The sequence below is a fragment of the Camelus bactrianus genome, chromosome 7 (genome assembly GCF_048773025.1).
Source record: "Camelus bactrianus isolate YW-2024 breed Bactrian camel chromosome 7, ASM4877302v1, whole genome shotgun sequence".
NCBI lineage: Eukaryota > Metazoa > Chordata > Mammalia > Artiodactyla > Camelidae > Camelus > Camelus bactrianus.
The window spans coordinates 32,295,722-32,310,957 of NC_133545.1; the positions used below are offsets into that span (position 1 = coordinate 32,295,722).

Here is a 15,236-nt window from a genome sequence, read left to right on the forward strand (position 1 = left end):
ATTTTTAGGTTTAAATTTCCTTAGTTTAAAGTCTGCCTTTTTCTTTGAAGAACACGCAGGTCTCTTTTAGTATTAATCTAGTTAAAGGATTGTTCTCCCACAAAAATTTACCAATACAATTTACCAATAAAATCCTCTGTTAAGATTCTCCCAGCTTCCCTCTTAACTAAAGCTGCATCCATACTAACAAAATGGCTTAACTGAGTTGGCCAGTTGGACTGAATAATTTGGTGTGTGTGTTTTGTAACCCAACCAAACAGTGTACCATTAATAGGCTGGTGTTTAAGTAAAAATAGGAAGTTTGTGCCTACACATATAAAAAGAAGAGAATGGAGGCAACATGATTATTACCCAAATAATGCAGGTAAAATTTTGAGGGAAATCTTAAGTTGTTCAAGTAGAAACCATTTGTTTTCTTCAAAAGAGATACTTAAAATTATGTTGGTATAACTTTAAGAAAGTTCCATAAGCATGGAAGATATGGAAGCAACGATTCCTGTAAGGATCTGTTTCGACTATGCTTTTAAATGTAATGTACATGATGAATCAAGAGATGTTAAGATTATACAACCATCAAAGAAACAATATAACATGATGTTTTTCAAATACCTGCAATTTGAGACACAAAACATAAAAAATCTGTTTCAGACATTTTATAGTACTTCTTACTGATAATAGCAAATCAACTTTCTCCAGTTAACACCTTAAACTTGAGATCAAACCAAATAGTTTGATAAATTTAATGTTGTAAGTCAAAGCAAATGGCATATATTAGAAATAAGGAAAAACTCTACATATTTAGGAATTAAATGAAAATTTTCAAATTTTGAACTGAATTAAAACTTACATATAATATATTCAAAGGATTGAGATTTTTCATTTAAATTTATCATATCAGTTTGAACCCAGCCTTACTTCTATGCATATCTCTTTTCTCTTTTCTCTGTGAATGAGTTGGTAAGAAGAATGCCACATTCATTCTGATAAGCCAGCAGATAAGCAATGTGGAAACTGATTTAGAGCCTCTACCACTAGAAATGTCAAAACAGATGTTATGTTCTTACAGGATGACAGCACTGGGCCTGAGATGTCAAACATAATTAAAATTTTTATTTTCAAATGTACTCCACAGTTTATACATAGTGAAAGTATGTCTTAACCTTTTGAACTTACAGAGTGCTGTGCTCTGCATAAATGCGAAAGGCTTTTAGTTTAGACTCCATTTGGGAGTGAAATCATTTCATCAATCGGTACCCATAGGTTTCCTTCAGGATTTGGCATGAAAAGACTGGCATTTCATTAAAATGTGCTGACAACTGAAAGAGCAAATTCTAGCAGGACTGAGTTCTCTCACCCTCCCGTCTATGACTCTCAAAGTTTTTTCCCAGAAGGTTTTCTAAATTAGAGAACAAATTTTGGTGTCCTTCTTTTTCTGGTGATATCACTCAGTTCATTTTTTGAAAGGTGAGAGGGTCAGAAGTTGCATGTTACTTAGTCACATTTATTTATTATTTACTTACTAACTTTTTCCCAAAGTCTTTCCCTTGGCGACATGAGTAATAAAATGCCTGGTGGGGGGAAGGTCTCTACCTTTTTATTACACACATTCGAAACACTGAACGTACAGAACTCACCACGTAATTCAGAGAATATCACCATGGAGCTATGTCCGAAAAAAGGAGGGGGAAAAGGGAATTCCAAAAGCACGGATATTCCAAAGAAGATCCTCTATTTTCACATCCCCACAGTGTAATCTGAGGAGCCTTGACCTACCCACAACCACAGCCGAGGACCTTACATCCAGCCCTGAAGTATAATTGGTATAGTCATGGGTGTTGAATCCTTTACTAGAGAATAAGTTTCCTGAGGGCAAGAAAAATGTTGTATTCATGTGTTTATCAGCTACAGAGGCTTCATGATACCTTGCACATAGGTGGTTCTTACAAAGTTTTTTAAAATCAATCAATCAATTTTGTTGGAGGGTCGAAAAGCCGCACATGGAACATCAGCCCTCCAAAGACCAGGGCAGTAGTGGAATGACTCAGAGCCGTGGCTCGGGCACCCAGCTGCTTAATATTGAATTTCAGCCCCACTACTTACTAACTGTGTGATTCTGGGTAAGGTAATCTCATCACTGTACTTCTGTTTCTTCATATATAATATGGTTATTGTTAGGATTAAATGAGATATGTATAAGATTATTAGAACAGTTCCTGGCACATAGTTAAGCACTCATTAAATACTAGCTACCACCATTAACTTCCCTTAATGTGTCAGTGATGTGAAAACCTATTGAAAGACTCATCACTGCGGTGTTAGAGATTAGGAGTTAGTTACTCCTGTGGCGCCAAGGTAAATGTGTGAATGTCTGTTAATGTCAAAAGGTCTCCAGGTAGTGGAATTTCAGTCAGTGGTTGCTGTGAGCTAAGGAATTTAGAGTTACCCACTGGAAATCTGAGTGATGCAGCAACCTTCATCATTCTGGATTACAGAGGTTTGCTAGAGTTTAGAAAGGTTTTCTAAAGTTTTCTTCCAGTTACATCCCAAAAACTGACCCCAGAAATGTTCCTGTGATCCCAGCGCCTACAAACCCTCTTTTTTTCCCTAGATATGCATACTAGTGTTCCCTCTAGACCTTTATTTCCAGAGCAGTTAGGCTGTTTCTTAGCAGTAAACTGGGTTCCAACTTGCTTTTTCTCTGATTTTAAAGAAAATACCTCTACAAGTCTACTATTATGTTTGCTGCTGGTTTCTAATGCTCCCTCCATCCTTAGGTTACCAAGATTTTTTATTAGTAATAAACACTAAATCTTATCAAGTATCTTTTTGGGCAGCTATCAAATTAATCATGCTTTCGCCTCTTATTAGAGTGAATTTCAGTAGTAGACTTCCTAATATTGAGCCACTTTTGCATTCATGACATGAAGGAATCTTGGTAATGAGGTATACATTCCAATATACTACTACATTCTATATGATAATATTTTAAGATTTTTTTACATCAATATTCCCAAGTGAGACTGGAATAGGGCATAGCTTTCTATTTTGCATTATCAGAGTCAAATATGCATACCAATATTATGATTGTTTTTAAAAACAGATCTGATTTCCTCATTCCCCAATATTTCCAAAGATTTGAATATTACCAGTTATCTTTTCTTCGAAGATTTAAAATAAATCACCCATAAAGTCATCCCAGTCAGGAATTTATGAGATACGGTTTTAGAGAAAGGTTCCCAGTCATCTGTCTTTACTGATGTATTTGTCATTTCTGTCTTTTCTTGAACCAATCTTGGTATTTTCACTTTTCCATATCTTTATACTTTTCATTAATATTTTCAGGATTATTATACTATTGGAATACTTATTTTATAAATCTTATTTCCTCTTTATCTACAGTTATTTTTCCTTACTCCTTTTCTACATTTGTGGTGTCTTATGATGAATCTAGCTAATTGCTTGCTTACCATATTCCATTTTTTAGACTAGACTTGAGCCTTTTTTATTATCTTCTTTTTTACCAATCTTTTTCTATTTATGAAAAAAATTGGTTTTCTTTTTACTTAATATTTTCTCCTAGTTTCCTTAGTTTTAATTTATTAACTTCTACATTTATATGTGACACTTTCCTGCTGTTTTCCTTAGATTTTATCTTTTAAACTTTCAAGTTGGATGCTGAGTTCATTATTTTCATTCATTTTTTAATGTATGGAAGGTGATCGGAGTTATAAATATTTCCTCTGAGTTCAGCTTTGCTGAAATCTTCTCTTTTTAATAAATAGTGCTCTAATTCTCATTAATTTCTAGATATTTGTAATTTATATTTTGTTTTTCTATTTCACGTGAGTTGTCTTGGAAAAGGTTTTTTTAAATTTTATATTTGTTTATTTACTCTTTTGAATGTTTGAAATGTTTATTTTTCTAAATGTTTGTTATTTAGTTTCTTACTTGTTTAAAGATAATTTTCATTGTTTATTCCTTTTTGGTAATGGACTTCTAATTTTTATTCAGTTGTGATCAGAAGATATAGTTGCACTCTTTCTGAAGTATTTTTAATGTTTTCTTTGTGGACTAACATATGGTTGTTTTTGTAAATGTTTCATAGTACTTAAAACTATGTGGTTTCTTTTCGAAGGCATTAAGTATGATGCATTCCATTAATACATTTATAATAATTGTTCAAATTCATTTTGTCTATTTTTTAATCTTCCTGCTCTATCAGGCTCAAATTACTGATGTAACAGATAGCTCTCTACAACTGAGAATACAATTATTATTATTTAAATGAAAGCTACAAAAGATAAAGACAAAATGATTAATGATGCCCTAACAATGATAAGTAAAATAAAGAAAGCACAGCTAGACATTTGCTAATTCCTCATCTATTATAAGAGGAGGTCAATATATATCATTTCATTTCTCAAACTGTAAAATGAGAATATTTCAATTAATGGAGATAATTACTATTAGATCTAAAAATATGCTATAATATATACTTTCAAGTTGATGTTTCATGCGATGGAGGAGTTAGGAGAGAGCACAAAGGAAACAGATATTATATATCAACAGAAAGGAAACAGAACACAGCAAAAAAGCCAAAAATAGAATCATACATAAATAAACATGAATATAAGAGAATTAAATCCAAACAGCTATCATAGCAATGAAGGTAAGTGAGATAAAAACCACTTTTTAAAAGAAATTGACTCCCAAACTAAGAAGAGGTAAAAGAAACAAATCCCAACCATATAATGTATAGGTGACATCCAAAACACTGTCATTCACAGCACGAATAAAAAAGGGCAGACAAAGGAAAACCAGAAGCACACACGTTAAAAGAGAATAAATAAAGTAACACCAGCGTTGGGCAAAAGTGAAAACAATATACAGAACATTAAACAAAACAAAGAGAGTTGCCCTTTTTTTAATAAACGATTCTTTGTTTCAATAAATTTCTTAACAAGAACATAATACAGATGGTGTATTTTAGGATTCCTTGCATATGTAAATTTATTTTTAGGTTACCTTCACACATGAATAAAAACATGACTGATGTGAAATATTGGGGTCATGTTAGTTTACCCTTACTGACTCTTTATGTATTGCTTAGTTGACTACTGGTATGTAATGTCCCCAAGAGAATACTGAAGCCAGTTTGATTATTTTCCTAACATTTTCAAGTGATGTGTTTCTTTGGCTTGCATACTTAATATTTACAGCATAATTTTGTTGTTAATTTGTATTATCTACCCGGAATACACTACTTCCTTTAATTCTTGCAGCATCTCTATGTTATTTGAGGTTCATTGCAACATACTCAAAGTGATCAGTTCTGGTCTTAGTTATGGAGAAGGCAGACTCTATGGTACTTCAGATAAACCTCCCCCAAACTGTTCCACTTACACAGCACTTTCTTAGACAAATTCCAAGAAATTTGCTAAAACTCTGTTGCTGATATAAAGATTTTCTTGATATTGCATTTTATCAGAGACTGTAATATCAAGCTTGTATCAATATATCAAGATAAGACTTTGGGCATATCATTCCAGAAGCAAGTTATTATCTACCAATTAATTCTTCCACAAGATTTTCTCATTCTTTTAAAAATATTTTGATATATTCAAACACACAGAAAATTACAGCATTACATAACAAATACCCATGTAATCACAACCCAGAATTAACAGTATGCTAACGACATTTTGCTATCTTTGCTTTGGATCTCTTTTTAATTATTATTGAGAAACTAATTCCAGACTGTGAGCCTTTCTTTGAGTCATTCTGCTCTTTTCTTCTCAGAGATAACCACCATCCAACTCATTCAGGTTTCTATACTTTATTACATATGTGAATCCCCCTATTACTGTTGCATTGCATCTAGTTTTTATCAGTATACATATATAGTCTCATGCTGTACTTTGTATATTTAACAATATTTTTCAAATCTATCACTTTGAAACATTTTAACACACTTAGAAATCAAGGTCATTCACCTCTGAGTACTTGAAAAAAAATGTAGGTTCTCTGCTACGGTGGGGACCTGTATGTTAGGTCTCATACATACCTATTAGATTAAGCTTGTTAATTAAATTGTTTAGACCTTCTGCATTCTTGAAAACTTTTTTGTTTGCTTGATTTATTGGTTACTAAAAAAGGCATGTGCAAATCTCCTGTCATAACTATGGAGTGGTCAAGTTCTCTTTATAACACTGTCAATTTTTGCTTTAAATATATATTTTTAACAAAGTTTACCCTTATGATAAAAACGTTTAAAACCTACTCTCTTAGCAACTTTCAAATATACAGTACAGTATTGTTAACCAAAATCACCATGGTATATATTACATCTCTAGGACTTATTTATTTTATAACTGGAAGTTTGTACATTTTGACCACATTTACCCTTTAAATATTTAATATTAAAATATTTAAATATGCATCAAGTATTTTAAAGCCATGATACATAAAGTTTAATTTTATTATTTCTGGTGGAATAGTCCCTTTATCATCTATATGATATCCATTTTCATCCCTATTAATGTTTTGCATGCTAAATAATTTTTTATTAATCAACAAGCATTTATTTTGCTGCTGTTTCCTGGTACATTTTTTCTAAAAATGTATTTTATATTTCTGGGTTACTATATAATTTTTTGTGTTTAGCACAAAGGGAGTAGACATAGTGTCTAACAAATTTGAGTCTCTCTTTTGCATATGTGAATTTAATCTATTTTTATAATGATTTCTGGTATATTTTATCTCTGCCATCTTCTTTTGTGTTTTATTTTTATAATGATTTTTTCTTTGCTTCATTTGCTTCATTTTTTTTTTTTTGCCTTCATATTGAGTTACTGACATTTTCCCTTTTAATTTTTTCCTGTTTATTTCCCTCTGTTGATTAGAAATAGATTAAGGGGTGGATTTGTTTTTATTTGTCCATCTCAGAATTGAGACAGTTCTTTCAGTCTAAAAACCTATGTTTTCATAAATTTTCTAAAATTCTAGACCATCAAACTTGTTTTCAAATATTTTTCTTCCCATCTCTATCTAACCTTTTTTAACTCATATGTAGGTCTTTTTATTTCATAGTTCCATGTCTTTTCATTTCTTCTTCATATTTTCCAACACTTAATTTCTCTGCATAGTATTCTAAATATCTTCCTCTTTCAACTATTGCTAATCTTTTATTTTATATATACTATGATTTTAACTTTAAAAATCATAGTTTTAATTTCTGGAATTTCTATTTCAGTATTTTTTAATTTCCCAATTCTTTTTCCATAGTGTTCTGATTTTTGTGTAATAGTTTATATTGCTTCCTTTTTTTCTCTTTAACATATGGAAAATAGTCCTTTGGTCCATTTCAGACAGATTTTTCTTGGCATGTAAATCAAGCTGTTTTATACATCTACTCAGTCTGTTCATTTCCTCCTATAATAAATATTATAATTTATTGTGCCATCATTGTCTGTGGTGCTGTTTCCTGGGAAGTCTACATGTTCTGGGTTGTGGAAAAGTCTCCTTGGGATGATTTTTCATATGCCTCTCCTAGAGCCTCATGTGTTTTACCAGTTTTACACCCATGTGTGCTGATAACTGCTAAAATGCACGAGAGGTGCAAATTTGAACACCACACTCAAGTTTGGCGATTCAGATTTGGAGTTGTAATTTCTTATGGGTGGTGCTCTTCCCATCAAACCACAGGGGTATTTCCCAGTCTATATGTACTTTTTCTAGCCCCTTATTTCAAGGACTGGTATTTTCAATGCTTAATGGTTCTGAGCTTTATGTAAGCAGTTCAGTTTTAGCTCCCTGCCAAGCACAGGCCTGGGTTTCATCTCTGACTTGAGTCCAGGTCTTGGAACCTTAGCTACAGTGGCACAAGTCCAGTTCTAACACTTTTCAGCTTCAGCGTCCCACACTTGTAACTATGGCTTTCCAATTCTTCGTTTCTAGCTCTTAGGGCCTTTCTTTGTTGTTTTTAAGAATTGATGTGTATCTTCTAAAGTTTGTTGGTAAATTTATTAACATGTGTTTTAGATAGGGGTGGGATTTTCTGAGTTAGTTTACACATCATATTGACCAGAGATCTAATAAACTATTTTCTGTCCTTGAAATTCAGTAACTTCCCTAAATAATATCTTGATATGATTATCCTCTATTAGTTTTGCCTGGAATATAATTAGCCTTATTGATTTGCTTTATCTTAGTAAATGCTCTACTATGAATCTCAATGTTGATTCTGTTCCATTAGCTCCATTCTCCCCATTAAGCATTTCATTTGCCATATGCTATACTTTTTTTTTGAAATTTTCACATATATTGTATTCTCTCAGATGACAACAACCTCTTTATCTATGAGATTCTTTCCAGTCTGTTTTCAGTAACCTTTAGTTGGTTTTCCGCTGTGTCAGTTTGGTCTCTAAGGCACGAATAGACAATTATCATGTGAATATACTGACGCATTCAATTTGTTAAGAGGTCTGTTCTCCTCAAATTGATCTAAAGATTATATGAAATCCCAACCAAAATTCTAGGAGACTTTTTATGAAACTTGAAAAGCTAATTCTAAAATTACATGGTTAAATACAGGATCTAGAAAACCCCAAGAAAATTTTGAAGAACAAAGTTGGAGGATGTACTCTATCACATTTAAGGTTTACTATAAAGCTATAGTAAACAAGACAGCTTGGTACTGATGCAAAAGAAAATAAATAGGTCAGGAGAAAAGAATAAAATCCATTTTAAAAAAATGACACACATATGATCAATAGTTTTTGACCAATACAATTCAATGGGAAATTGTGTGTAGGAGGGGTGGTCTTTTCAATAAATTATTCTGAGACATCCACAATCTGAAAGAACCTTGACACTTACCTAATGTTACATACAAAATTAATTTGTAATGTACCATAGCTTTAATGTGCAGGCAAAAATCTAAAGCCTTTAATAGAACATTTTCAACAACTTAGGATTGGTTATAATTCATTGGGCAGGTTGCAAAAAGTACTAACCATAAAAGAAAAAAGTTAAATTGGACTTCATTAAAATGAAAATCATCCAAAAATATACCATTAAGAACAAGCCACAGACTGGGAGGAAAATAGTCTCCACTTATTTATCTGATAAAGAATTCATATTTAGAAGGTGTGAAGAACTAGTGTACATCACTAAGGAAAAAAACACCCATTTTTAAGTGAGCAAAAAAAAAATGAACAGACACTACACAAAAGAAGATATATAAATGGCCAATAAATAAGAAAAGGTGCTAAACGTCATTACTCACACTCCCCGTAGTTAGAGGTCTGTGCGGCATATCTCATGGCTGCCATAGTCCACCATTTATGCCATGTCCACAGGCGTTTCTTCCTGAGGAGAAATCCAAAAGAGGAAGGTCAGTGGGACACAACGTTAATCTCAGGGCCACATTGCCATGCATGCTCTCTTTTCTCCAGCATCCATTCTAAATTCCTCCCACCCTCTATCACCTCAGTTGGTCTAAGTGGTAGTGTGATCCAGACCTTCGAAAGGCACTATTAAAGGAATGAAAAGACAAACCACCGGGTGGGAGATATTTTCAACACACAGGAAACTGACAAAAAAGGCTTGTATCCAGAATATATAAAGAAATTCTACAAGCCAATAAGAAGGCAGACAATCCAATATTAAAATGGGTAACAGACTTTAATCAAATACCTTATTTAAAAGGGATACCCCAAAGGCCAATAAATATGTGAATAAGTAATCAACTTTAGTCATTAGAGAAATTCAAAATAAATCTATTGCAAGATACTACTACCCACATACCAGAATGACTAAAATGAAAATAACAGACATTGCCAAGGATTAAGGAGGTTGAGAAGTAACTAAAACTCTCCTATGTTGCTAATGGGAGTATAAATTGGTGCAGCCACTTTGCAAAATTATTTGGCAGTACCTACTAATACTGACCTAGCAATTCTACCTCTAGGTATATATATTCAACAGAAATGCATAGACATTTTTCCTAAAACACATCATAGCAGAATTATTTGTAACAGCCCAAAACTGGAAACAACTCAAATGCCCTTTATAGTAGAATGGATAAATAAATAGTAATATTTTCATATGTGCTATTTCAGTTACCTATTGCTGTATAAAAACTATCCTAAAACTTGGTGGCTTAAAACCACAATTTATTATTTTTGAAAATTGTGTAGGTTGATTGAGAGTTTCTTCTACCAGTCTTGTCTGGATTCACTCATGAGGCTACAGTCATCTAATGTCTTGCCCGGATCTGCAGGTGCAAGATGGCCTCTGGAACACGGAGCTGGCTGTCAGTGGGGTACCTCTATTCTTCTCTCACCATGCAGAGCCTTTCATCTTTAGTAGGCTACTTTAGGTTTCGTTACAGCATGGTAATAAAAGGATCTAAGAAGGCAAGAGAGGAATCTGCAAGTGCCCTTAGGGCTAACTTCTAAAACTTGCAATAATTTCAACCGCAGTCTACACCAAAGCATTTCTAAGACAGCTCAGATTCAAGACATTGAGGAAACAGTCTCCTCTTCTGACAAGAGAAGCAGCAACAGCACATTACAGAGGGGCATGTACACAGAGAGACATAATTTATTAGGAGCCATACTTACAGCAATCTACCACAACCAACATACAGCAAGGACAATGGATGAATTACTGCTACAAGCAACAAAAAGGATGAACCTCACAAATACAATGTTGAGTGAAAGAGACAAGTCACAAAAGAATATACAACATCTTCCATTTATATAAAATAGAAAAATATGCAAAACAAATATATGATGTTAAAAGTCAAGAGAGTCGAGGAATATGTCTGTGGTGTTATCAATGTTTTCTTTTGACCCATGCAGTGATTGCCTGGAAATTTTTACTTTGTGATCATTTATTGTTCTGTTCTTTTGATTTATGCAACTTTCTATATGTTTGCTATACTTCAGTAGAAATTTTTAAGACCAGACTAATAACAAAAACAAAAGAATTAAAAAATAATGCACACGATATCCTTAATTCAATCCCTATTTACCTGTGTAGTATTTGATGACTTTTGTAGAATGTGTGTTGATGGATTATTCATTCTACTGCTGTAGGAGTGAGAAAGATTCTAAGGCTGTGACAGCCAGTGCTGGGGAACTTTGTCTCTATTCTTTTTCTCTCATATTTTATTTGAGCTCCTACATCAAGGATCAGTTCACTGGTCACCATTTTTTTTTTTTGATATGGAAATTATTTTCCTCTGCTCAGCCTCCTCTGTTACTTCTGCCAGTCCTGGCTAAGGCGGTTACTCCTAGGAGATTGTTTCTTGTGACTTCCTCTTTTACCTGCGTTGGGTGGTGTTCCAGTCCCAGCCTTCAGTCCTGCTTATCTAAGAAAGTGAGGTACATTTTTCATATTTTTCCTGGGAAGGCAGGTCGTTTATGCCTTCCTAAGTGGGGGATATGAATGAGATTTTCCAGAGGTTCCTTCACTCAACTTGCTGCCATCTTGGGCCACTCATCCCAGAAATGCAGCTTCTTGCATTTTTTTTTCCCTAGTTGATTCAAATCATTTTGTATATAGGCAATACTGTATAGTGGTTAACACTGTAGACTCTGAAGTCTAAATGTCTGAGCTCTTATCCCGGTCGTGACCTTGGAGAGGTTACTTCCCTCTCTGAGCCTCAATTTCCACACTTGCACAATGGTAATAACCATAGGTCCTACCTTTTAGGCTTCCAGTGAGGTTTAAATAAATTAATCCATGTAAATTAAAAATGTGTTTAATCCATGAAGTACTCATAAATGTTGGTTCTTCTTCTTATTAAGACATGGTTATTAACAGCTAGGGCAGGATGTTGACATAGTTTCATAATTATTATACTGATAACTGTATGGTCTTTGATATTTTCTCTTCTAATCATTTCTATCAGTTTTGTAAGCCTGGATTTATACCATCATTTGGGGGAGGAAGGGATATCTGCTGCCCATCATTCTTAAAATGAAACACTAGATTTTAAGAAAAAGGTTTCATTGTTAAACTAGCATTGTGAGATAGCATGGGGAAGGACGGAAAAAAGAATGAAGGCATATGATAAATGACAAAAATATATTTGCATTTTCCCCATTCACTCCATTTTGATATACTCATTTACACTTAAAAGCTAAAGTTTCTCCAGAGAGAGCTCTTTGCTCCCAGCCTTCCCAGGGAGACTTCTCTAGTCACTGCACAGGCTAAATGCAGGAGTGGAGAGAGGCACAAGGTCATCTAACAGGAGTCAGCCCTGAAATCATTCTTCTGACTCTACCCTGCTGGCCCCTCAGGTAAATGCACATGTCTTCAGTTTTTTATGTTACATCTTCTGAAATGAGGGCGCAGGAGGAAGAGGTTTCCAGAAAAGACATCATTATAAATATGAGTTAAAATTCTTAAACTGGCCCCATAGTCCCTGGGCTCCTTGATAGCTCTTCACTTCCTTCCCTTCACTAGTACTCCAACTCCCGAAATCACTCTAGATGTGGTGCAAAAAAAAAAAAAAAAACAAAACAAAACAAAAAAACAGAAAGTTCCTGCGATGACAGGAATTCATCCTTGAGTGTTTTTAACTAAAATTTTTGATTGGGTTTTTAAAAACTATGATTCAAAATTGTGACTTGGTATACATGACACTTTGTGACTTATTAAGAATAAGAAAGTGCATCACACAGCTCAGGTGGGGCTTACAGATACTGTATTCCATGATTCTGATTAGATACAATCACAGATTATGATTCATCAGGCATGGCAGACAGGCTAATTATACAGACTGGGTCATCAGTATATAGCGGTTGTTTATAGACTCAGATTTTATCTGTTCTATGTGACTTATAAGGAAAAATACTGATTTATGAAAGAGTGAGCTGAGTTTATTACTTTGGTCAGCTATATTCCTGTTAAATTTATCTCCTCTATTCAAAATAATCTCAATTCGTCTGGCTTGATAGATTATAATAAATACACTCTCTCGTACTTTCTGAGAATTGTCTCATTTTCCAAGGAAACAGATGCATTAGGCAGTGGTTGTTAACCTTAGGTACAAACTTAAATTACTTGAAAGCTTTTAAAAAATCCCATTGCTTAGGTTATGCTCCACACAGTTAGATCAAAATTCCTGGAACTGAAGCCACAGTTTAAAGCATTTTTTAAGGGTCCTTTAGGTGATTCAAAAGTGTAGCCAAGGTTGAGAACCACTGAGTTTGAGCCTCTGCCTCCACTACATCCTTGAGTGTATATCCATATCGATATTGATCAGATACTAGTCAGGTAATAACTCAATTGACCAAAAAGGCCATGCAGACATACTTTTAAGATGTTAAAAATAATTTAAGTGCTTGCTCAAGGAGTGTTTGCTCAAATCTTCTCTAAGTAATTTGAAGAGTTAAATATATGAATTTTTATATATAAAAAATAAAATTCAAATGTATAGGTATTATTTAACAGTTCAATTCAGTATACTATAAATATGATTTAAAAAATCATAATATGTTAAGACAACTTCCAGGAAACAGAACTCTTGAGTGTTTCAATTAAATTTCTCCTTTACCATGTAGACCCAATCACTTTTATGCATTTTTAAAATATATTTTAATGAGGATATATGACTTGGATAATGGGTTTTGAAATCAACAGAAATATATGGCCCTGGCACTAAAATACACACAGTAAATATTCTTTTATAAAACAACCTTAGAGGACAGGATCAGCATCCACAGGAGAGATACCCCTCTAAATAAGGCTCTGTGATTCAGAACATCCTTAAAACCCTTGTAAATACTTGCAAAGGGATATGAAGTGAGAGAGAGTTCATGTGTGTGTGTGTGTGTGCGTACATGATGCTGCCAACTGACATGGATTTTTCTGGGGAGAGGAATCATAGCTTTGATGAGGTTCCTATGAGGGGACTCTGCTCTCAGTTAAGGGTGGAATGTCATCTGTGATTGCAGTCAGTAAGCATTAGAGGATGGCATTTGACACACAGTGTAAGTCCATCTTTGTAGAGACAGTTGACCAGAGTACACTGGGTCTGAACTCAGACAACCTGGATTTGAGTTTCAGCTCTTCAACTTACTTCTTTCCAAGTTTTAGTAGGTTTCTGGTCTATAAGATGGTGATGATAGTATCTGTCCTACCTACCTAATAGGATTGTTTAAAAGTTTAAAATCAAATAATTATTTGTAAATTCTAAGTGTCAACTTCAAGAAAAGATTTACCATAAAAACAATCCCTGTGATTAGCAGATATACACTACTATATATAAAATAAATAAGTTCCTACTATATAGCACAGGGAACTATGTTCAATATCCTGTAATAAACCATAATGGAAAAGAATAAGAAAAAGAATATGTGTGTGTGTATGTGTGTGTATAAAATTGAATCAATTTGCTGTACACCAGAAATTAACACAACATTGTGAATCAACTATACTTCAATTTAAAAAAAAAACAGTAGTGGCAAAATAAGTGTTAATTTGCATTTTGTGGAAATTTTCTAAAGTCAGTAAAAAGAAATGATAGGACAAATTATTAAAAGCAGTTTAGTCAAGTTTAAAATAATGTAGATTTAATAGAATTAATTATATTTTATAGTAAGTTACAAAACCAATGGCAAATCTGTTTCTCATTCCTTTATAGGAATGTAATACAATGGGCACCCAAAATTATGAGGTATTATAAAGTGAAAATTAGGATTAAAAAAGCATGCTGTTTTTCTGGTAAACGCGTATTAATGCGTGTATTGAGCTCTTGTGTTTAACTTCTGGGAGCAACCAAGTAAGAATCATGGACATACTTCCAAAAATAACTACATTAACTTCTGAAGATATCAGTATCCAACTTTTCCTATGTGTGTGATAAGAGGTATATGCTACTCGAGATAAACTGACACAACAGCAAACTGACGTAGCATGTGTTTAAGAGGTTGAACATTTTAACTATTTTATGGGGGTTGACTTTCATTGGAAAAATTGCTTTATAAATAAATGATAAAGTGGATATGAATTATTTTACTGTATAATGCAAACTGAATCTAAGCTAACCCTCATGTATTTTTACTTGTGAAGTTTTCCTGTGTAATTTGAAATATTTGGAAACCACTGTAATTGTATTTAAAAGAATCAGCATTAGGAACATCTACCCAAAAAAAAAGCAATCCTTGTGCTGAGTAGACTGATAGCTTGCAAGCTAGCCATCCCAAACTCCTGTTACAGCC

General features: G+C 33.5%; 1 protein-coding gene across 1 annotated transcript in view; it reads right to left on the reverse strand.

Moving 5' to 3' along the window:
* FOXP2 (forkhead box P2) overlaps positions 1–15,236 on the reverse strand; it is a 1,129,496-nt gene that overhangs the window by 1,024,682 nt on the left and 89,578 nt on the right. The window contains exon 2 of the mRNA XM_074367186.1: positions 9,287–9,369. The gene's annotated coding sequence lies outside the window, so the exon portion shown is untranslated. The remainder of the gene's footprint in view (positions 1–9,286; positions 9,370–15,236) is intronic.